This window comes from Oryx dammah, unplaced genomic scaffold (assembly GCF_014754425.2).
Source record: "Oryx dammah isolate SB20612 unplaced genomic scaffold, SCBI_Odam_1.1 HiC_scaffold_28, whole genome shotgun sequence".
Lineage (NCBI taxonomy): Eukaryota > Metazoa > Chordata > Mammalia > Artiodactyla > Bovidae > Oryx > Oryx dammah.
In genome coordinates this window covers 8,384,510-8,408,729 of record NW_024070212.1, presented here as the reverse complement: position 1 = coordinate 8,408,729, position 24,220 = coordinate 8,384,510, and the positions used below count along the sequence as shown (strand labels likewise).

The following is a 24,220-nucleotide window of genomic DNA, read 5'->3' as shown; positions in this document are numbered from 1 at the left end:
ATGTACAGAAGACTTAGTAAGAATGTAAAAGAAGGATAAAAATTGATTCTGGTATATTATTACTTTTGTGAATTTAAATTCACCATCAATCACCCATCCATAGAAAGATAATTCAAAATGTACCTTAGATAAAAGAAAAACTGATGTGTTTACATAGAAAGAGAATAGTGGGGATAAAAGCCCTGACCCCTGCCACCCTTTCCAGCCCAACCTCTCTAAGTGAATTGTTTATGCTTTATTGCTAAAAAAAGAATAACAAAAAGAATGTTATAAAAATTAACACAAATACAGGAAAGGATATAAGGCATAAATATACAGTTTAGTAAATTACAAAAAAGCAAAGACTTATGAAACTACCATTCTGCTTAAGAAACAAAAGGTTGCCAGAGCTCCAAAAATAGTACTTCCAGATAACAAACCCTTTCTAAGTCATACCTTGGAGCTGTTTTGCAGATACTGAAACTCCACCAGGTGGAAGAAGTTAACTGTATGCCAACCACAAGCGCACTGACCCCAGACCAGCTGGAACCAGAAGGTGGATGATGTTGATTCCCAGTAGCCTCACCATCAACCAATTAGATGAAAGTCCACCCGCTGATCCTGCACCCTGCAACTCCCTTCCTCACCCTGTCTTTAAAAAATTTTCCCTGAAAGCCACTGGGGAGTTTGGGCATTTTGTGGGCATTAGCAACCTAAACTCCTTGCTGGGCACTTGCAGTAAATGTTGTACTTTCCTTCACCACAGCTCCATGTCAGGAGATTGGCTTCCCTGCACATAGGCCAGCAGACTCAAGTTTGGTTTTATAACACCCTGACATGAGGAGAGAGAAAAAAGGCAAGAGGTAACAAAAATGAGTAGAGAAAGAAAGAATAAAGGAGCAAAAAATGAAGTCAGGGATGTGCTAGTAAGGGACAAAGATTTACTAAGGAGGTGAAAGCAAAAGAAGATACTAGAAAAAAAGCAAACACAGATGACTCTTGAACAATACAGATTTGATTCGTGTTGGTCAACTTATATGCACGTTTCCTTGACACAGTACAACACCATCCATGACTCACTGAATCTGTAGTTGCTGACCACAAACTCAGAAACCGCAAATATGGAGGAACCATGGTACAGAGGGCCAAGTATGAGCTTTTCAATTGTGCAGGGGATTGGTGCCCACAGGTTATTCAAGGGTCAACTATATCTTAACAGTAGATGACCTAGTACCATACAAACCAGGTTTAGCCAAGAACAACCACAGGGCTTTCACTTCACCCTCCAGCCAGGACAGCTTCTGCCCAAACCAAAAAAAAAAAAGCCCCAGGGCCTCAGCTGTGGCTGCAGTTCTCTCCTCAGGATTCAAGGGGCAGACTTGTAGGACTCAGCCTTTCATGTGGAGATCTGACACTGTCTCCCGGTAGATTAGGTCGAAATTGAGTTGACTTGGAGGACTCCCAGCTACTTTTCAGTGAATTTCTGGGTATTGTGAGAACCCTCCCCAACACACACACATTGCAACATGTACTAGAATCTTTGTAGGGACACTTCCTGAGTGTCAAAGCTGGAGGAATAAAGGAAATGGACAGCTGTGACCTTAATCTCTTTTTTCCTACTGAATCTAAGTAATCTTTTATTCTTTAAGATGTTTATATTGAGGCCTTTACTTGATTAGCTAATAACAGTATGTTACAAAAAATTCATAAGAATCATTTTCCTCAGCCCTTCAGTCTCACACTAGTCTCCAGAAATGGGCAAACTTGTGTTCAAGAACTTGACGTTGGGACTTGAAGTTTGACACTCAGACTGTTCAAAGAGGTATTCACCAGAATGAGAGGTATTGTTTCAAAACATCCCTTCAGGTCTTCAGGTCCCAGCCAATTTGTAAATAGACTCAAAGAAATTCAAAACCACAAAGTGCACAAAGTGATATAATTTATTCCCCTCCCCTCCTTGTTAACATTCTATTTTTTCATCTCTGAGGGTCTGGGCTTAGGAACTGGGTTCCGCATCTCACACCACACAGCTCTCAGTGGTAGAACAGGAGCACAGCTGCCTCAGTGATCTCCCGGCTGGAGCTGTAACCCCATCAAATGAGGAGAAATCCCCACACTGCAAGGGACTGCTCTCTGGGAAGAATCCTCCTCCACCGAGGCAGTGCTGGGGGGCAGGGAGAAGACACAGCGAGGGGTTGGCTGTGGACACACCAGGGAGCTCTTAATGGTCGAATCCCCTGTAATTTCGGGCCTTCTCCTACTTGGCCTTGACCCTTCCCCTGCACAGAACTCACTTTCCAGTGGACTCTGAAATCATGCTCTCCTGAATTCCTTTTTACCTTCTTTCCCGTTTATTCTCAGGCCCCTCAGCTCACCTCTTTTCCTTAACCAATCCCTCCAATGCTACTCCTCACAGCTCTGTCCACTTCTCACTCTCCCAGGGAGGCTCATCCTCCCCCATGACTTTTGCTAACACCAGCATAATCATGCGTTGTCATGATGCTCCTAAATTTCACAGGGCAGCCAGTTATTTTCTGCGTGTGAATCCCCATATCCAACTGTCACATGGGTGTCTCCACCTACATATCTTTAGATCTAAAACTCCACTTGAGCAAAACAAAACTAATTCTCTCTTGCTGCCCTTGAATCTATTCCTCTCTCATCACACATCTTAACTGATAGCGTCCAGTCACCCAAAACAAAACCCTGAAGTCTGTTCAGTCTTCATCACTTGCCATCTCCCATATTCGTTTAATCATCAAGAACTGTTGATTCTACCATGTATGCACCCATCCTTACTCTTTCAGCTTTATCAACAACACCCTAGCTCAAGTCCTCGGCGTCACATCTGCACCTTTACACCTGCCTCATGGTCTCGTTGACTCTTATTTCCCTGCTCTTGAATCCATGTCCCCCTCCTTGCTAAACCAAAGTGATCAGTTCACTAATCTGGTCAAACTCCTCTGATGTGTCCCATCACCTATAACATAAACTCTATGTCCTGAATATAATGCAAAAGCCCCTCCTTGCCCTACTTCCTGCAAGTATTTTCAGCTCTTGATTCTACACCTGTGCATACCATGATACAATTTACACAACAGCTCACTGCCCCCTCAACACACCATGTCTATCAATCCCAGTGATTTTGGACATGTTAGTCATTCATCCTCAAAGGACACTATTTGCCTTTGCCCCTTACTGCCTGTTGAACTCTACACACATCTTTTCATATTCACCAAAAATGTCACCTTCCTGCAGAATCAACTGTGTGCCATTAGTAGAGGTAGAAGCTTCTGTATTGCGTCCCCAGGGCCCTTTGTTTATGTTGCTATCTCAGGTGATAGCACGCGAGATTGCAATCGTGCGTTTATAAATCCGTCCCTAACCACTTGAGTTCCTTAAGATGACTCTGTCAGCTTACAGTTCTAATGCCCAGCACTTTGTAGGTACCCTCCCATGTATTTTTGAGTCAGTACATACAGGGGTAAGTGCAAATGGGAACTTATGAACAGAATAAGGATTCATGGAATCCAGAGTAGGGGGAGACACACCCAACCCCACTCACAGGACCGACACACACATTATCCTCCAGATCAGCATCTAGGGGCCTTGTCATGAGGGCACAGCTGCCTCTTTCTGACTGACACATGGACAAACTGATCATTGCAGGGGGAGGCGAAGATGTCCTTGACTTCAGGGTCACGTTTCTCAGACTGACAGGTGTGGAAGGAAACGTTGTGAGTGAGCATGCTCGTGCTTAGAGCTCTGACTCCCTTTTCCTCCTGCCCCTCCAGTCACAAAACCTCCCTCAAAGACACTCTCCAGCTGGCACACCTCTGCTGCTCACTTCTACAAGACTGAACATACAACAAAAACATAAAGATTCTAGACGTTAATAAGAATATTAGATAATATTTTTGTGATCTCAATATATGAAAATACTTCTTAAACACAAATAAAAGTACTAATCATACATGAGAATATAGATAAGTTGTACTTTGATGAAGTAAATTATGTCTAATGGTTAAAGGTACAGTCAAGTCACTCAGTCGTGTTCGACTTTTTGTGACCCCGTGGACTGTAGCCCACCAGGCTCCTCCGTCCATGGGATTCTCCGGGCAAGAATACTGGAGTGGGTTGCCATTTCCTTCTCCAGGGGATCTTCTTGACCCAGGGTTCGAACCCAGGTCTCCTGCATTGCAGGCAGATGCTTTAACCTCTGAGTAAAGGTACAAACTATCACTTATAAATTAAATTCCTGGGGATGTAATATACAGTATGCTTCCAATAGTCATAATATTATGGTGTACATTGAAAAATTATAAAAGAGTAGATGTTAAAAGTTTTCCTCAGAAGAAAAAAGAATTTGTAGCTATGTGTGGCAGTGGATGTTGACTAGACTTATTCTGATGACCATTTCACAATACATAAAAATATAAAATCATTATGATACACACCTGAAACTAACATAATATTACATACTGATTACATCTCAAGTTAAAAGAGTAACAATTTTAAAATTATGTCCACAAAATACCAGCCAAAGAAGAAAAATGCAAGCTACAGAGACATACACCAATAAACCCCGTAAGGGGTTGTGCGCGCACGCACACACACACACACACACACACACACACAAGCACAAGCCATGATTCTCCCCAAAACTCATGAACTCAGTGTTGCAGCCAGTGACTCTCATCCCAGCACACAGGGCATGAGCTGCTTTCACTGTTAAACACCCTGAACTGGACAAATCCTGCCACAAATGCTCCTGGAAAAGAAGAGGCAGAGAAAAGCCTAAGTATTCAAAGGATGAACTGAAAACAGCTTCCTTTTGACCAGCCCAGGGATTCCCTAAATCAACAGCTCAGATTATAGCCCAGCACTCCAACCTGTGTGGATGAAACCCAGCACCTCTGTGGACAGCAGCTGCTACATCCTGGCTCTGAACTTCGCTGGAAGAGACCTTCCTCCATCTGGAGTAACAGGACCAAGGCTCGTGTTCACAAGAGTCACTTGTCTGCCTAAAGCTCATAGGTGAAATTAATAACCCACTGAGAGATCAGCAAAAAGACATTCAGAGGTCCAGCAGGAATAAGCAATTATCAGAACTGGCCATCTGTTTCTGCTAGCACACTGCTCATCCAATTACCATGACATTAACATAAAATGACTCATTTTCCCACCAAAAACTTAAGTCTGTGCCTTCTTGAAAATAATAGCTATCCATCATTTGTTGTTCAGCCACTAAATCATGTCAGACTCTTTGCAACCCAATAGACTGCAGCACACCAAGCTTCCATGTCCTTCGCCATCTCCCGGAGTTTGCTCAAACTCATATCCATTGAGTAGATGATGCCATCCAACCATCTCGTCCTCTGTCAATCCCTTCTCTTCTTCTCTCAATCTTTCCCCAAATCAGAGTCTTTTCCAATGAGTCAGCTCTTCCCATCAAATGGCCAAATTATTGGAACTCCAGCTTCAGCATCAGTCCTTCCAATGAATATTCAGGGCTGATTTCCTTTAGGATTCATTGGTTTGATCTCCTTGCTGCCCAAGGGACTTTCAAGAGTCTTCTCCAACACCACAGTGCAAAAGCATCAATTCTTTGGCACCCAGCCTTCTTTGTGGTCCAACTCTCACAACCGTACATGACTACTGGAAAAACTAGAGCTTTGATTGTACAGATCTTTGTCTGCAAAGCGATGTCTCTGCTTTTTAATACACTGTCTAGGTTTGTCATAGCTTTCCTTCTTCCAAGGAGCAAGTGTCTTTTAATTTCGTGGCTGCAGTCACTGTCTGCAGTGATTTGGGAGCCCAAGAAAATAAAGTCTGTCACTGTTTCCACTTTTTCTCCTTCTATTTGCCATGAAGTAATCAGACAGAATGCCATAATCTTAGTTTTTTGAATGCTGAGCTTTAAGCCAGCTTTTTACTCTCCTCTTTCACCTTCAACAAAAGGTTCTTTAGTTTCTCTTCACTTTATGCCATTAAAGTGGTATCATCTACATAACTGAGGTTGATGATAATTCTCAGGTAATCTTGATTTCAATTTGTTGATTCATCCAGCTTGGCATTTCACATGATGCACCCTACATAAATGTTAAATAAGCAGGGTAACAATATATAGGCTTGACCTACTCCTTTCCCAATTTTGAACCAGGCTGTTGTTCCATGTCTGGTTCTAACTGTTGCTTCTTGATCTATATACATGTTTCTCAGGAGACAGGTAAGGTGATCTGGTGTTCCCATTTCTTTAAATATCTTCCACAGTTTTCTGTGATCCACACAAAGGCTTTAGCACAATCGATGAAGCAGAAGTAGATGTTTTTCTGGAATTCCATTACTTTTTTTATGATGCAGTGGCTGTTGGCAGTTTGATCTCTGGTTCCTCTGCCTTTTCTAAATCTAGTTTGTATATCTGGAAGTTCTCGGTTCAAGTACTATTGAAGCCTAGCTTGAAGGATTTTGAGCATTACCTTGTTAGCATGTGAAATGAGCACAACTGTGCAGTAACTTGAATATTTTTGGCATTGCTTTTCTTTGGGACTGGAATGAAAATTGACCATTTCCAGTCCCATGGCCAATGCTGAGTTATTCAAATTTGTGGGCATATTGAGTGCAGCACATTAACAGCATCATCTTTTTTTAAAGATTTCAAATAGCTCAGCTGGAATTCTAGCACCTCCACTGGCTTTGTATATAGTAATGCTTCCTAAGACCTACTTAACTTTGCACTCTATGATTTCTGCTTCCAGGTGAGTGATGGCACCATCATGGTTTTCCAGATCATTAAGACCTTTTTAATATAGTTTTTCTATGTATTCTTGCCACCCCTTCTTAATCCCTTCTCTTCTTATTAGGTCCTTGTTGTTTCCATCCTTTATTGTGCCCATCTTTGAATGAAATGTTTCCTTGAAGAGACCTCTAATTTTTTCCATTCTGTTGGTTTTCTCTATTTCTTTGCATTATTCCCTTAAGAAGGCTTTCTTATCTCTTATTACTGTTCTTTGTACCTCTGCATTCAGTTGGGTATATTGTTCCCTTTCTCTTTTGCCTTTCGCTTCTCTTTTTTTCTCATCTATTTTCTAAACAAAAATATTCAAATTACTGCACAATTGTACTCATTTCCCATGCTAGCAAGGTAATGCTTAACATCCTTCAAGCTAGGCTTCATCAGTACATGAACCGAGACCTTCCAGATGTTCGAGCTGGATTTAGAAAAGGCCTCCTCAGACAACCATTTTGCCTTCTTGCATTTCTTTTTCTTTGAGATGATTTTGGTCACCACCTTTGGTACAATGTTATGAACATCCGTCCATAGTTCTTTAGGCACTCTGTCTATCACATCTAATCCCTTGAATCTAATTTGTAACTTCCACTGTATAATCATAAGGAATTTTATTTAAATCATACCTGAATGTCTTGATGTTTTTTCCTACTTTCTTCAAGTTAAGCCTTAAGTTTACAATAAGGAGCTGACGATCTGACCCACAGTCAGTCTTCTTTTTGCTGACTGTGTAGAGCTTCTCCATCTTTGGCTGCAAAGAACATAATCTGATTTTGGTATTGACAAACTGGTGATACCCATGTGCAGAGTTGTGTTCCATGTCATTGGAAGAGGGTGTTTGCTATGACCAGTGTGTTCTTTTGGCAAAATTCTGTTAGCTTTTCCCTGCTTCATTTTGTGCTCCAAGGCCAAACTTGCCTGTTACTCCAGTTATCTCTTGACTTCCTACTTTTGCATTCCAATGCCCATGATGAAAAGTACATCTTTTTTGGTATTAGTTCTAGAAGGTCTTGTAGGTCTTCATGGAACTGGTCAACTTCAGCTTCTTTGGTATTCTATTCATCATTACAAAAACAAGTTTTTCTCACCACTTTGCTATTTGTTTTTGCCTCTGAACTTTAACTTACCTCTTTCCTTAACTATTATAAGAATCATACAGGGTATTGGTTAAGAAGGCTGAACTTGTATCCTCTACAATGGAGAAGAGTAATACTAACTTCATTCTTTTCTCATGATGATAAAATGACACAAAATCACGTTAGGTTCCTATATTACACTGTGGTACATTGCATGTGTTCAATAAATGCTAGCAATCATTAACTGTTGCTAGTTACACTTTCCCCAAGAGAACAGGGAAGAGCTGATGACTGGGCTTGGGAAGCAGGTACTCACGCTGACCATGTGGTGAGTAATAAGATGCAGTTTTCTCAGCATCACCAAAGTCACAGTCAACAGGAATGGCTGGGCCATTGCCAGTCCAGCACTTCCCTGCTCTGTATTTCACGGGGTATTTCTACAGAGACCAAAATACAGGTTGTGTGAGGACAAGCAGGAGATTTAATGCCCTCAGGTGTCATTTTCAGATCAGCCTTAAAATACTAATTCCTCCCCACCCACCTGCCATCATAACTATGTCCAACAACCTCGAGCCCCTCTCTCTTCCCCCATATGCTTCTTCCCTTGCTTGGCTCAGAACTCCCAAGAGAGGTAGACTGTGAGTTCACTTGACCCAGAGTGGGAATAAAGAGCCAAGAACAAGCACCTGCTAGGGAAATGGGACCCAGGCTAGACTTATTCTCATCCCAAACTCCTAGCTCTCAGCTCACCAAAAGAAGTGCCCCCACTCCCAGCCAGCAGCCCCAGGTACCTGGTAGAGTCCAAACAGGTTATGCCCCAGGCTCTGGAAGAAGCCGGTGTTGGTGTGGTACCTCAGCAGGGAGCTGTTCCTCCAGCGCTGCAGGGGGAACTTGCTGGGCACGTGCCAGATGCCCAGGTCCTGAGCTTGAATGTCCTAGTAGCCAGGGTTCTGCAGAGCGACACACACTCAGCCTGACCAGCCCAGGAGGTGCTACCAGCCAAAGACCCACAGACACAGTCCTCAGTGGAGCTGAGAGCTCAGGTCTCCAAGAGGCCAGGTGCCCAGCAGTGCCCAGACCCCCACCCTTCCAGAAGATGATGAGGCCCCACCACCCAAACAGCCTTGGTGGGAGGGAGCTGTGATTCAAGACATGGACTTCTGTCTTTCTTCTCCAGCCCCACCTCCACATCCCCGTCTCCCACCCTCCCTTCCACATGCTCTGCTCCAGCCGCACCTCGCTTCCCATCCTTTCCACCTGGAAACTCAGTGCCACCCACCTTGTAGTCATCGCTGGTGGTGGCCTCTGCAGACCCAAATGTGTTGTAATTGGCCCAGTTGCTGTCCCCCTCTGGGTAGTCAGCCCTGTTGCCCTGCTGACTGGACCAGCGATCACTCAACGTGCTTTTCCCAAGCATGAGGTTCTCATGCACACTGGCCACCAGGGTCCAGCCGCCACCCCCAGAGGTCATGTCACAGAAGGTCTGGTAGATGACACCATTCTCAGTGCGGAGGTGATACAGGCCATCTGCAGAGGGAACCAACCCAGAGAGCCCCTTTCTGAGACCACAGGGTCCATCTCAGGCCTCACAATCAGAAAGACTCTGGGAAGTCAGAAATGTATCCTGAAGGCTCTCACACATACCCGCTTATTAGAAGACAATTCTCTATGGGTCATCGAAGAGCAGAAACACTGACTGCCTTTGTTCAAAGCTACCTTTTCAAAAACTTTCTAGAGCAAATATCCAAGAAGACAGAGATGCTGGCTCCCTCTGGATAGAGCCTCCTTCTGACCACTCAAGGCCTGATAATAGCACCCAACCACATCTCAAGTCTACATCAGGATGTGGCCTTTGCAACTCAGAGCAAAGGAGAGGCATGGTCACTGCCCATTTTATGAGATTCAGGTTCCCTAAGTATAGAGTTCCTTTCCTGGACCTAAGCCTAAAGGAGAATAAACTCTCTGATAGGAATTTTGTAGTTTCTTTACCAACCCTATCTGTCAGTCTCCTTGGAAAACCCACTACATGTACAGATGTCTCCTGTAACATGATCCAAACCCTCAACATTCCCATTGGAAATCTACTTGGCACTGGAGTCAAATCAGACAGGAGTGGTGGGCACAGCCCTCCTGATCTCCATAACTGGGATCTGCTTAGCTAAAAAGTAACTGAAAGGAGAGGGTCCTGGGTTGGTTTATTACTCACCATCTGCCTCACTACAACTTTCTTTTGTTTCCTTGCAGCTTCTGGGAAGGAAAGACCTGTAAGGAGCACATTTTTCGTCCTCCCAGAACTTCTTAACAGAAGGGATCATTGCTAGAGGATGGGAGAATAATTCCCATTAATATTCAGATGCTACTCACACCAGCTTTCCAGGCCATCAGCTCCCAACCCCCTCCTACTTTACCATTTTATCACTGGACTGTGAGGTCCCAGAGGTCAGGATTCTCACAGCTAAGAATATCTGACCACAATCTACTACAGGCTTAACACTTGCATTCTTTTGCTCAACTGTTTAAAAATGAAAACTATCATAGTGCCTACTACAAGGAAGGGAATTGGGAGGATGAAGACTCGGTTGTTCCCTGGACACAGCCCTGAACACCGTCTCCTTCTGGGAACGCCAAGGCCAAGGCCATAGGAGCAGGAGCCGCTAGAAGGAAGCACAATTTCACCACCATGGCTCCCCTGAGCCCCCTCAGCCACACAGAGGCACAGATGGAGCCCCAGGACAGGCCTTAGCTTCAGACCACACATCCAGAGAGACCAGCAATCAACACTCAGGCCACAGCTCGTGTAGGCTGCAAAGTGCGGCTTCTTTGCATCTCCACGACTCCCCTCTGGGCCAGGGCATCAGCATCCAGCCCAGCTCTATTCCCTCTGCTCCACAGTGCACCTGGGTGAGCTCTTGAAACTGCTGCTCCTGAGTGACCTATGTGCACCCCGCCCTCTGGCGGCCAGAGGGAGGAACAGCAGGAGGCAGAATCTGGCATCTGGCCCCTAAGAAGAAAACGATACACAACATCATTGGCTGATCCGTCATTTTTCATCTTCCCATCCTTGCTGCCTGAACTTTCTGAGTAAGGAAACCTCAAATGGGAGGTGATGGCCTCCTGGGCATTCTCAAGCCTACTGGAACACACCCAACCTCATCCAACCCTCAAATCCTTAAGGGACCACAGGCTCCTTTCTCTGAAACTCCCCATTCCTGAGACAAAGACCAGACCTGAGCTGGCATTGTGGCTCCCCACACACTCGGATCTTATCTCAGACTCAGTGCAGAGAGCTTCCTCACAGCGCGGAGAGCTTCCTCCTTCCTTCCTCACAGATTCCAGGAACCGCGAGTTCCCTGCCAGATGGAGTCTCAGAGCAACTGCTTCTGCAGAGAGTCCTGACATGAGTGAAATGCTGAGCCTTGTAGAGAGAATCAAGTATGTGGGTCCAGCCCACTCTGGGCTGCAAGCCCCACCCTCAAGCTTTCTTCCCTTGAAGGTTCCTGAGGCTCGGCCCCGGTAATGAGAAGAACTGAGTGACTGTCTGGAGGGGCAGGAGGCAGCACTCGTGGTCACACAGGGGACACTCACCCCATGAGGGCGAGCCCTGCAGGGTCAGAGCACACACAGTGTTCCCTTCCGTAACAGACTCTCGGGACGGACGGGACCTCACGGTTCTCCCCTGCAGCCTGTCCTGCCCCAGATGTCCAGTCAGATGTCCCAGGGCCTCACAGACCTCCGTCAGGTCGTCATCCTTCCAGTCTCTCCAGAAACTTCTCCATGAAGCCTGCCCTGACACCCCCACCCCAGGCAAGGCTGGCGGATACTCCCCTGGCCTAATAGGGACTTTATCACCCGAATTATGATGTGTGCCACACTGTCGTGTCATTCTGTTTTAATTTTGAGGCTAAAATAATTGAAAATTTACAGAATATTGCGAAAATAAGAGTGGTGCAAAGACACATATAGCTTCTACCTAATTCACCTATAGTTTGTGTTTGACCCAATTTACTTTAGCACGTGTGCCTTCTCTCTATGCGCATACGCAAACTCACACAGGCTTTTTCTTTAAAAACAAATTGAGAGTAAGTTACATACATGAAGGCCCTTTCCCTGGATAAATCTGTTTTCCTAGTAGGGATTTCTCACATATAAACACAGTGAAATGATCAATTATGTATCATTAACTCTTTTTAATGTAACAGGTGTTTTTCTAGGGTCCACTAACCTGGGCGTTCTACTCAGCTCAGCTGGCATTCCTCAGACTGAAATTTCTCTGGCTTTCATTTCTTTCCATTATTAGGAGATTTCTGTCCACACTGAAGCCCATAATCCCTAGGGGATGTTTTACACCTGCTGACAACTGGATTTCCCCATTCCACACCCAAGCCAGCCCAATTCCTTGAAAGGAATCGATGTCAAGGATTCAGAGCACTGACAACTGACCCTATGGCACCTCATTTCTGTCACCTCTGCTGCTGGGGCTGCTCTCGGGGTCAGATGCTGATGTTCAGGGCACTGCTCCCTCTCATTCCTGGGCCTCCAGCCCCACATCTCTCTGATGTCCAAGGTGCAGGAGCCATCATGCTTGTTCAGTGCAGAGGAAAGCAAATGCCTTACACATGTATAAACCACTATCTAATCCAAGGCCTGGAGTGTTATTAATAACTTACACTTACCCATGCACTCTACTACATCACAACCACCTGAATTTGTTTTCAGAGAGGACAGGATTGGAGGGAGAGATGGAGAAAGGACTGACCTGTCTCCCATACATCTCTGCTGTTTGCTACAGCCGTAGGGAAATGACCACTACTACCACTTAATCAGGCAATTTCTCAGGTAGTCATTTGGGTTGTTCACTGGGATTAACTCCCTTCTTTTTGGAGGCACAGGAAAGACTGCACCTCTCCTCTGTGAAGTTAAGTGGGCCATGGGACTTGTTCTAGCCAAGAAATGTGAGCAGGAAGGGTCACTTTTAGCCTGAAGCCTTTTCCAGGCAGGGCACAAGTCCACACCATCCTTTTTCCAGCCTCAGGAAATGACCCCATAAAATATGCGGCCCTGGCTTGGTGGCATGTTTATGTCTGATGAGGAAACTAATCTTCGAGGTTGGAAGGATGGTGTTCTGTGTTGTTTTAGGGGAAATGCTAAATGTGTTGCCTGTGGTATCTCAGGAGGTGTGAGATGTACAGACTGCACTGTGGCGTTGAAGGCAGACCTCAGGGAAACAATGTCAGCACTGCGTGTCAGCTGCCTTGGTTCTGTATTACAAAGGGCAGGGTCTGAGAGAAAACGTGGTCTGTTTTGCAAGCAGAAATGAAAGGAATAACAAATTCTGGGTCTTCAACAGGCAAATGGTGTGAAATTTTTCTTCATAAATCATCTTCAATCAAGGCACACACACACACGCAAGCATGATGTATTTTGGGAGGGATATATATTGTTCCTACATGATATATCAAACTTCTACAATTTGACTAGCAAAATTTGGGAAAATAAAGCAATACATTTGGATGAGTCATCTTCCATATGTTCAATCTTTGGGCATCAACACACAGCATTATCCTCTGCTGAATACTGTTTCTAACATGGGAGTATTTAGAATAAGTGGCCAAATGTATATTCAGTGATCTCTACCAAAAGGGTTCATAACTACTGGATGAGATCTTCAGTAGCCTGGAAAACTCAGCCTCGGAAGCAGGGGTTCTGACTGCAGTACAAGTTGGGCATATGCTGACGTTCTGAAATAGAGTGTGCTTAATATCCAAAAGGCTAATATTCGGGGTAAAATAACCAGTGTTCTTGCCTGGAGAATCCCAGGGGCGGAGGAGCCTGGTGGCCTGCCGACTATGGGGTCACATAGAGTCGGACATGACTGAAGCGACTCAGCAGGCACAGCAGCAACCTGTATTAGTCAAGGCTATGGTTTTTCCAGTAGTCATGTATGGATGTGAGAGTTGGACTGTGAAGAAAGCTGAGCACTGAAGAATTGATGCTTTTGAACTGTGGTGTTGGAGAAGACTCTTGAGAGTCCCTTGGACTGAAAGGAGATCCAACCAGTCCATTCTAAAGGAGATCAGTCCTGGGTGTTCTTTGGAAGGATGCTAAAGCTGAAACTCCAGTACTTTGGCCACCTCATGCGAAGAGTTGACTCATTGGAAAAGACCCTGATGCTGGGAGGGACTGGGGGCAGGAGGAGAAGGGGACGACAGAGGATGGGATGGCTGGATGGCATCACTGACTCGATGGACGTGAGTCTGAGTGAACTCCGGGAGTTGGTGATGGACAGGGAGGCCTGGCGTGCTGCAATTCATGGGGTCGCAAAGAGTCAGACACAACTGAGCGACTGAACTGAACCTGTATTAGTGTCTTTAAAAAATGTGAAATCTGAATTTATATATCAGTATATATCTCAAGGAACACTTTGCATTAAAATTTCAAAGTGAATAAAACTACACTCCTTTTTTTTAAAGTCACCATATCTGTTCCTCACTTAAAAGCCCATCCTGATTTTATACCAATAAGTACACTAGCATTTCAATTTACAGAATATCACAGTGTACTGGAATACTGAACGTTTGTATGTAAAGAAGGTTGAGAGCCAAAGAATTGATGCTTTCAAATTGTGGTGCTAGAGAAGACACTTGAGAGTCCTTGGACTGCAAGGAGATCAAACCAGTCAATCCTAAAGGATATCAACCCTGAGTATTCATTGGAAGAACTGATGCTGAAGCTGAAGCTCCAATATTTTGGCCACCTGATGAGAACAGTCAACACATTGGAAAGACCCTGATGCTGGGAAAGATTGAGGGCAAAAGGAGAAGAGGGCAGCAGAGGATAAATGGTTGGATAGCATCACCAACCCGATGGACATGAGTTTGAGCAAATTCCAGGAGATAGTGAGGGACAGGGAAGCTTGGCTTGCTGCTGTCCATGGGGTCGCAAAGAGTCAGACACGACTTAGCAACTGAAGAACAACAACAATGAGGTCCTGAAAACTTGCTTTGTAGTCACCACATCCTGGTTGCAGACTCAGGTTTTAGACCTGCGTATAACTCCAGTACTCTGGCCACCTCATGCGGAGAGTTGACTCGTTGGAAAAGACTCTGATGCTGGGAGGGATTGGGGGCAGGAGAAGGGGACGACAGAGGATGAGATGGCTGGATGGCATCACCGACTCAATGGATGTGAGTTTGAGTGAGCTCCGGGAGTTGGTGATGGACAGGGAGGCCTGGCGTGCTGCGATTCACGGGGTCGCAAAGAGTTGGACACGACTGAGCGACTGAACTGAACAGAACTGATAGTCTATTATTGCAGCTGTTAAATATTCTTACTCCCAGACATCAGAGGATGTCTTTTCTTAGGTAATTAATCTGGATCTATTGAGTAATTCATTTCCTTGACATTCTCAAAATAGAAAATATAAGGTTACCAGACATGGGAAACCATCAACTTTTAGTGAGAAATCCTATAAGAGAAAAACAAATATTTGAATGCAATGTTATCAATTGTATAATAAAGACTGCCTCAAAATTATGAAAATATATTGGAGGAAGTGGTTGATTCTGTCACTGGGAAAGGAAGGTAAATCTTTTTTCTCAAAGAAATCATTGACTCCAGTATATAAATAATATCAACTATTTAGATTGTGAGTGGGAGGGGGTTGTTGAATCAAATATTGAATCAAATATTCACAAATATTCACAAAGTGTCATCTAAAGATTGTGGTAGGTAATACTTCCAATGGTTGGCATACATAATACAAAATTCTTTCCTCAGGAACTAGATATTCATGCTAAAGAACTATATTTATTCTGTGGTTAAGGTCTTTCTATTCTGTTATTGTTAGAATATCTTTCCACTTTGCTATACACCTGAAACTAACACAATATTGTAAATCAACTATACGCCAATAAAAAAAATTTTAATGTCTTTCATGTAAAATTCAATGGATAACAGATGTTCAATTTTAACTTCTTAGTCTTTGGGAATTTTTTAATTTGGTAACTTTACATTGTTTCCCATGGAAGTAAATGAATTTATGTAAGTGGTAAGTTTATGACTCTGTGCTGTTCCTAGTCTAGCCCTGAGAAAACCAAAGTCCTCATCTCTACTGGACAAAGTATTTGGGCAGAGGCACCACTAAGCTTTCTTCCTAAAGGACATAGAAGCAACCCTAGGGAATTTACAAAACAAGAAAAGATCCCAACTTAGCAGGGAACTCTTCATTCCAAGAAGCTCATAGAAGGAGAGAAAGATAAGCGAAAGCTCCTTCATCCTTTAGAAGGAGAATGCAGGGGCTGTTCTATTTTGGCGACTAAGTATCCCACTCCTTTCCCTTTGGGGTTACAGGCTTATTGTAGAACCATCTCTTCTTTCAATTATGTCCATCCTTGCTTTATATATTTTAATGGTCTGTTGTTAGTTGCACAAATGTTTGCAAATGCTGGATCTTCTTGTTATTTTGAACCATTGTTAACATATAGTGTCCTTTGTCTCTTGCAAATTTCCATTCTTTTTGTTGATATTAGTATACCGCCATGCTTTCTTTTTATTGTCATTTTCATAAGTTATCTTTTCCCCCTCTCCTCACTTTTATTCACTTTCAACCTATTTACATCTTCAGATCTAAAGTGAGATGCTTGGAGACAGTATAGGCTTCAGCATAAAAAAGGGCAATGCCAAAGAATCTTCAATCTATCATACAATTGTGCTCATTTCACATGCTAGCAAAGTTATGCTCTAAATGCTTCAAGCTAGGATTCCTTGGACAGAGGAGCCTGGTAGGCTGCAGTCCATGGGGTCGCTAAGAGTCAGGCATGACTGAGTGACTTCACTTTCACTTTTCACTTTCATGCATTGGAGAAGGAAATGGCAACCCATTCCAGTATTCTTGCCTGGAGAATCCCAGGGACAGGGGAGCCTGGTGGCCTGACATCTATGGGGTCACACAGAGTCGGACATGACTGAAGCGACTTAGCAGCAGCAGCAGCAGCAGCAGAATTCAGCAATACGTGAACCGAGAACTTCCAGGTATACAACCTGGGTTTAGAAAAGGGAAAGGAACCAGAGATCAAATTGTGAACACCTGGTGGATCATAGAAAACGTAAGCGAGTTCCAGAAAAGCGTCTATTTCTGCTTCATTGACTGTTCAAAAGCCTTTGAATGTGTGTATCACAACAAACTGTGGAAAATTCTTAAAGAGACGTTAATACCAGACTATCTTAACCTGACTCCTGAGAAACCTGCGTGCAGATCAAAAAGCAACAGTTAGAACTAGACATGGAAAAACTGACTGGCTCAAAATTAGGAAAGGTGTAGGACAAGACTGTATATCATCACTCTGCTTATTTAACTTCAATCAGAGTATATCATTGTAAATGCCAGACAGGATGAAACATAAGCTGGAATCAAAATTAGCAGAGAAATATCAACAACCTCAGATATGCAGATGATATCACTCTAATGGCAAAAAGTGAAGAAGAACTAAAGAGCCTCTTGATGAGGATGAAAGAGGAGAGTTTAAAAGCTGGCTTAAAACTCAGCATTCAAAAAATTAAGATCATGGCAATTAGAAGATGAAGAAGTGGAAACAGTGAGAGAATGTATTTTCTTGGGCTCCAAAATCACTGTAGATGGTGACCGCAGGAGTGAAATTAAAAGACACTTGCTCCTTGGAAGGAAAGCTATGAAAAATCTTGACATCTTATTTAAAGGCAGAGATGTCACTTTGCCAACAAGACTTGTTGTTGTTCAGTTGCTCAGTCCTGTCTGACTCTTTGCAATCCCATGGACTGCAGCAAGCCAGTCTTCCCTGTCCTTCACCATCTCCCAGGGTTTGCTCAAACTTAGGTCCATTAAGTATGTGATGCCATCCAACCATCTCAACTTCTGTTGTCCTCTGTCACAACAAGTGTGCATACAGTCAAAGCTATGGTTTTTCTAGTAGTCATATATGGAATAAGAGGTGGACCATAAAGAGGCTGAGCACAGAAGTACTGATATTTTTGAACTACAGTGCTGGAGAAGACTCTTGAGAGTTCCTTGGACTGCAAGATCAAACCAGTCCATCCTAAAGGAAATCAACCCTGAATATTCATTGGAAGGACTGATGCTGAAACTCCAATACTTTGGGCACCTGTTGCAAAGAGCTGACTCACTGGAAAAGACCCTGATTCTGGCAAAGACTGAAGGTAATAGGAGAAGAGGGTAGCAGAGGATGAAATGGTTGGATGGCATCACTGACTCAGTGCACATGAGTCTGAACAAACTTCGGGAGATGGAGAAGTCAGGGAAGCCTGGCGTGCTGCGGTCCATCCAGTGGCAAAGAGTCAGACATGACATAGTGACAGAACAACAAAGATGTGGACTAAATACATTTAGTTCCAGAGCTTGGACTTTAAAACATTCACATGACAGGTACGAGGCACAATAAAAACAATGACAAGTGAAAAGTTTCCCACCTCAGAGTTCTCCGGTTCCTCTAGGGTGGAAGGGATCACAATTAAAGTCAAGTCGCCTTCTCAGAGAAGTACTCCCTAGCATTCTTTTCTGGACTTTTGAGTACTCTGTTCTCCCACAACTCCTTTGCCTGTCCTCATCTGAGCACTTATCATCTTGCATAGAAATAGCCTGTGGGCTCCAACACATTTCTAGAATGGAACGCGTCTGTTTTCTCTACCACTGCACCCCCCACACGTAGCCCAAGAACTAGCACGATGCTCAGTAGATATTGCTGGAATGAATTCATCAAGGAAGGCAGGAACAGAAAAACTATCCTCATCTATCCACCTCTTATCTGCACACCCTGGCACAGAGGTGAGTCACACACGGGGAAGCACCAACAACAGGCAAAACAGATTCATGTTCCCTGTCATTCTCTGCAGGCAGAGGAAGGGCAGCTGAGAGCAATGAGGGGCAGAGACATCTATGTTTGGAGATAGAGAATGGCGAGAAGAAGCAAGGCAGGTGAAGAGAACGGGGAGAAGAGACAAGGCAGGAAAGAACAGGGGACAGAAAATAAGTGCTTGAGGAAAGGCGAAGAAATAGAGGAAGAGAGACTGCAGAGGGAATACCAACGCTTCCTGACTCAGAACCAGATACATCTAGTTTAAAGACAGATAAACATCCCAGAAAACTTCTCTCTTTCACTCCCCCTTCCTCTCTGTTTTGTCCTTCCTCTTCCTCTCCTTCCTCCCCATCTCCCAATTTCCCCAAGGCTTAAGCTCTTTGCACTTCATGTTCTAGCCAGTAAGAAATTACTGACACCTGAAAGGGGGAGAAAATTGGGAGGGCGTGTTATCAACAGATTTGCATCCAAGAAGAAAGCACTGTAAGTTGTCCAAGGTTTAGTCTTGGATCAGGACTGAAGTTATCCACATCTTGTCTGTACTGATAACACATTAAGGGTGATTTGGCCACTTGGCTCCTTCTCAGTAAGTCCCTGAAGAGGGAACCCAAGAAGCTGTCAACCCACTTTCCAAGAAGGGTAACCATCATGACAGGCCTCCCAACCCCATCTATCCATAAGGAGAAATCCCCAACAACCACAGCTACAATATACCCCATTTGCATTAGTGTCCCCTCAAATTACACATTTTCTTTTCTTTAAGGTCTTCAGGTGATGGACATAAATTGATTAATTCATGTGGGTGAGTTAGGAAAGGTTAGAATAAAATGCTTCTCCTCCAGCCTTAATATTTTGGTTATTTTAAAGGCAATCTGAAAGGAGAATGAAGGAGCAGCACAATCATCAGTCACGATTCCTGAGCCCTAATATCCAAACACAAGAGTACTTAAAGGAGAATCAACCCTAACAATACACATTCTTTGGAAATGCCCTACAGTGTTCCTGCCTCTAAGGAAAAGCCGTCTCAGAAACACCAAGCCTTGAACCCATGACATTACTCTTGTCTCCTCAACCAGTAACATTCTAGTTAGTAGGTGGGTTGTTCTCCATCCTGGAATCCCATAATCAGGAGGAGAGCTCTGGGTCTCATATCACAAGGCTCTCAATAATAGAAACAAGCACAGCTGCCTCAGTTATCCCCAAGCTGTTGCTGAAATTAGTTTGAGTTGCACATCCATGCCAACCAAAGCCAGAGAAACCCCCACTCTGCAAGGGGTTAGACTTTGGGAAGATTACTCCCGCAGTGACCCAGTGCTTAGAAACAAGGAGGGGAAGATGAGGCAACGAGACATCTGCTGCTGCGGCCAATGACATCCAAGTGGCCAAATCGAGTGGACTTTTTGGTCCTCGTTATTCCTTATCTGAGTTCTTTACCTTCTTGATGTTCAGTCCCTAAGTCATGTTCAACTCTTTGTGAATTCATGGACTGCAGCACACCAGGCTTCCCTCTCCTTCACCATCTCCTGGAATTTGCTCAAACCTATGTCCATTGAATTGGTGATACCATCTAACCATCTCATTCTCAGTTGTCCCCATCTCCTCCTGCCTTCTATCTTTTCCAGCATCAGGGTCTTTTCCAATAAGTCAGTTCTTCGAAAAAGGTGGCCAAAGTTTAGGAGCTTCAGCTTCAGCACCAGTTCTTCCAAAAATATTCAGGATTTATTTCCTTCCAGACTAACTGGTTTGACTCCTTGCTGTCCAAGGGACTCTCAAGAATCTTCTCTGACATCACAGTTCAAAAGCATCAATTTTTTTGTGCTCAGCCTTCTTTATGATCCCAGCTCTCACATCCATATATGACTACTGGAAAAACCAAAGCTTTGACTACATGGACCTTTATCAGCAAAGTGAAGTCTCTGCTTTTTAATACACTGTTTACATTTCTCATAGCTTTCTTCCAAGGAGCAAGCATCTTTTAATTTCACACCTATAGTCACCATTTGCAGTGATTTTGGAGCCCAAGAAAATAAAGTGTGTCACTGTTTCCATTATTTCCCCATCTATTTGCCATGAAGTGATGGGACCAGATGCCATGATCTTCGTTTTTTGACTGTTGAGTTTTTTTTTTTTAACTTTACAATTCTGTATTGGTTTTGCCATACATTGACATGAATCCACCACGGGTGTACATGCGTTCCCAAACATGAACCCCCCGAGTTTTAAGCCAGTTTTTTCACTCTCCCCTTTCACTCTCATCAAGAAGCTCTTTAGTTTTCCTCTATGCTTTCTGCCATAAAGGTGGTATCATCTGCATATCTGAGGTTATTGATATTTATCTGACAATCTTGATTCCAGCTTGTGCTTCATCCAGCCCAGCATTTTGCATGATGTACTCTGCATATAAGTTAAATAAACAGGGGTGATATATGCAGCCTTGACCTACTTCTGTACCAATTTTGAGCCAGTCTGTTGTTCCATGTCCAGTTCTAACTGTTGCTTTTTGACCTGCATACAGATTTCTCAGGAGGCAGGTAATGTGGTCCGATATTCCCATCTCTTTAAGAATTTTCCACAATTTGTTGTGATCCACACAGTCAAACGCTTTAGCGAAGTCAGTGAAGCAGATGTTTTCTGGAATTCTCTTGCTTTTTCTAAGATGCAATGGATGCTGGCAATTTGATTGCTGCCTTTTTAAAATCCAGCTTGTACATCTGGAAGCTCTTGGTTCACGTACTGTTGAATCCTAGCTTGGAGGATTATGAGCATGACCTTGCCTGCATGTGAATTGAGTGCAATTGTGTGGTAGTTTGAACATTCTTTGGTGTTGCCCTCTTTGGGACTGGAATGAAAACTGACTTTTTCCAGTCCTGTGGCCACTGCTGAATTTTCCAAATTTGCTGGCATATTGAGTGCAGCATTTTCACAACATCATCTTTTAGGATTTGGAATAGCTCAGCAGGAATTCTATCAACTCCACTAGCTTTGTTCATAGAGATGTTACCTAAGGCCCACCTGACTTTGCACTCCAGGATGTCTGGCTCTAGGTGAGTGATCACACCATCGTGGTTATCTGCATCATTAAAATCTATTTTGTATAGCTCTGTGTATTCTTGCCACCTCTTCTTAGCATCTTCTGCTTCGGTTAGGTTCATACCGTTTCTGTCCTTTATTGTGCCCATCTTTGCATGAAATGTTCCCTTGGTATCTCTAATTTTCTTGAAGAGATCTCTAGCCTTTCCCATTCTATTGTTTTCCTCTATTTCTTTGCCTTGTTCATTTAAGAATGCTTTCTTATCTTTTCTTGCTATTCTTGTATATCTTTCCTTTTCTCCTTTGCCTTTCACTTTTTTCTTTTCTCAGCAATTTGTAAGGCCTCCTCAGAAAACCATTTTGTATTTCTTTTTCTTGGGGATGGTTGTGATCACCGCCTTATGTACAATGTTACAAACCTCCAGACGTAGTTCTTCAGGCATTCTCTCAGATCTAATCCCTTGAATCTATTCATCACCAGCACTGTATAATTATAAGGGATTTGATTTAGGTTATACCTGAATGGCCTAATGGTTTTCCCTAACTTCTTCAATTTCAGTCTGAATTTGGCAATAAGGAGTTCATGATCTGAGCCACAGTCAGCTCCCAGTCTTCTTTCTCCTGCTTGTATAGAGCTTCTCCACCTCCCACTGCAAAAAATATAATCAATCTGATATCGGTATTGACCATCTGGTGATGTCCATGTGTACAGGTCTCTCTTGTGTTGTTTGCAGAGGGTGATTGCTATGGCCAGTGAATTCTCTTGGCAAAACTATGTTAGCCTTTGTCCTGCTTCATTTTGTACTCCACGGCCAAACTTGCCTGTTATTCCAGATATCTCTTGACTTCCTACTTTTGCATTCCAGTCCCCTATGATGAAAAGGACAACATTTTGGTGTTAGTTTTAGAAGATCTCATAAGTCTTCATAGAACCATTCAACTTCAACTCCTTCAGGATTAGTGGTTGGGGCATAGACTTGGATTACTTTGATATAGAATGGTTTGCCTTGGAAATGAACCAAGATCACTCTGCAATTTTTGAGACTGTGTCCAAGCAGTGCATTTCAGTGGAGGAGGAAATGGCACCCCACTCCAGTACTCTTGCCTGGAAAATCCCATGGACGGAGGGGCCTGGTGGGCTACTCTCCATGGGGTTGCAAAGAGTCAGACATGACTGAGTGAATTCACTTTCACATTTCACTTTCATGCATTGGAGAAGGAAATGGCAACCCACTCCAGTGTTCTTGCCTAGAGAATCCCAGGGACAGGGGACCCTGGTGGGCTGCCATCTATGGGGTTGCACAGAGTCAGACACAACTGAAGCGACTTAGCCGCAGCAGCAGTGCATTTCAGATCCTTTTGTTGACAGTCAGGGCTCTCCTTTACCTCTAAGGGATTCTTGTCCACAGTAGTAGATGTTATGGTCATCTGAATTAAATTCACCCATTTCCATCCATATTAGTTCACCGATTTCTAAAATGTCTATGTTCACTCTTGCGTCTCCTCTTTGACCACTTCCAATCTACTTTGATTCATGGGCCTAACATTCCAGGTTCTTATGCAATATTGTTCTTTATAACATCAGACTTTGCTTTCACCTCCAGACTTTGCTTTTACCTCCAAACAACTGAGCATTGTTTCTGCTTTGGTTTTGGATTTTCATTCCTTCTGAAGCTATTTCTTTGCTCTTTTCCAGTAGCATATTGGGCACCTACCTATCTGGGGAGTTCATCTTTCAGTGTCCTATCTTTTTGCCTTTTCATACTGCTCATGGGATTCTCCTGACATCCTTTCAACATTTCTGAACATTTATTCTCACCTTACTTGGCTAGACTCTTCCTTCATGAGTTCCTCAAGTACCGTTCCCTAAGAAAGGACACATATTCCCTCCTTTATAGACTGCATGAACCCCTGGCTTCAGAAAATTTCAATGATGGCCCCCAAATTGCTGTCTCTGATCCAGAGGTTTCTTGGGCTAAACCTCGAAATTCAACTGCCACCTAGATATCCTCAAGGCAGCTTAGTTCCCCATGTGAGCAAAACAGTCAGTTCTATCCCTCACTGATCTCATGCCAGTCCATTGTCTAGACATCCTAACTCTCAGTCCCCCAAGTGACAACCAAGTGGTGATTCCAAACTTCTTCCCTTCCCATCGTCCCCCTGTGCCACTGCTCATAAATGTAAAATCTTTTAATTCATCAAATCCCACTGTTCCTTCCCATGGGCATTGCCCTACTCAAACCTTCATGTGGCTTATTGAACCTATTCATTACTGACCTCCTTGTTCCTAGTCTCTTTCCCTGGGATCTGTCACCTTTGTGATACCAACATGATCTTTGTAAAACAAAGATGATCAGGTCAATCTTTCCTTTAAAATTCTGTAATGCTCCCATCACATACAGCATAAACCCCAAATCACTGGCATCATGTAAAAAGTTCCCCATCACCCGGGTTCTGTTAATATTTCCAGCATCACTTCCTGCATCTGCCCAACAAAC

General features: G+C 43.6%; 1 pseudogene; it reads right to left on the bottom strand.

Annotated features, from left to right (window-relative positions):
- Positions 1-1,955: 1,955 nt before the first annotated feature.
- Positions 1,956-11,084, bottom strand: LOC120855568 (annotated as a pseudogene).
- Positions 11,085-24,220: the final 13,136 nt, after the last annotated feature.